The following is a 1,355-nucleotide window of genomic DNA, read 5'->3' as shown; positions in this document are numbered from 1 at the left end:
TGTCAGCAGCTTTCTTAGCAGTTTAAGGATTAACTTTTAACAGTAGGTTACTATGCTTTACAACCCATAGCTCTGTCTGCAAGACTGAAGTGGCCCTCTGCAAACTGAAGATCAGCTTTTAGATACCTACCCTGGCCACTCATGACTAGAGATTGATGTGAGCTGAGTTAACTTTTAAATGATGGGATGTAGGTGACTTCTGACTTTTTGGTTTTATATTGTCCCATCCCCTTCCTGCTATGAGAAACTGGCAGTGTAGGGGGAGGTGCATAGCCTTGGTCAACATTATCAAGGAGTGCCAGGGAAAAACAATGGACTAAATACAAACACTAGATTAACTGAAAAACTCTGTTAATAAAAATTGAAAAGAAGACTGAGCCAGAGACCCTACAGCAGCAAGACTTGAACAACCATATATGGATGAAGCAGAAGAAAATGACCTAAAAAATAACTTCAGGAGAATGTTTGAGACTCATAAAGAGGAAATGAGAAATTCCCTAAAGAAATGGAGGAAAAGACAAAAAAAAGGAAGATATCGGCAAATCCCTTAAAGAATCCCTTAAAGAAAACTATGGAGGGAGAAGATGAGCAAGGAAATCTGGACTGCGAGGGGTAGGTCCACCCACTGAGACAGCGTGCCTGTTCTAATGGGAGCTCACCAAATCCAGCTGGACTGGGTCTGAATGAGCATGCGATCAAATTGAACTCTCTGAATGCAGCTGACAATGAGGGCAGACTGAGAAGCCATTGATAAAAGCACTGGGACTTGTTTCTACTGCATGTACTGGCTTTTTGGGACCCTAGTCTATTTGAATGCAAAGCTTCCTAGGCCTGGGTGTAGGGGGAGGACAGTGGACTTCCCATAGGGCAAGGTTCCCTGCCCTCTCTTAAGGGGGGGAGGAAGGAGAGTGAGTGGGGGAGCGAGAGAGGAATGGGAGGAGGGGAGGAAGTGTAAATTTTTGAATGGAAAAATTAAAAAAAAGAAAAGAAAACTATGGAAAAGCAATCAAATGTATGAAAGAAACTATTCAAGACATGAAAACTGAAATAGAGACAATAAAGAAAACACAAGCCAAGGTAATTATAGAAAAAAATCATGAGAATATAATCAGGAACCACAAGTTCAAAAATAAAGAACAGAATGCAAGAGATGGATGACAGAATCTTGAGTGCTGAAGATACAATTGAGGAAATAGACTCATCAGTCAAAGAAAACATTAAATCTAAGAAAAGTTTAACACATAATATCCAGAAAATATGGGGCACCATGAAAAGACCAAACTTAAGAATAATAGGTATATAGAAGGAGAAGTCCAATTCAACAGAATGGGAAAAGATCTTCACCAACCCCACAT

This window comes from Microtus ochrogaster, chromosome 1 (genome assembly GCF_000317375.1).
Source record: "Microtus ochrogaster isolate Prairie Vole_2 chromosome 1, MicOch1.0, whole genome shotgun sequence".
Lineage (NCBI taxonomy): Eukaryota > Metazoa > Chordata > Mammalia > Rodentia > Cricetidae > Microtus > Microtus ochrogaster.
Note: the sequence above shows the minus strand (reverse complement) of the source record.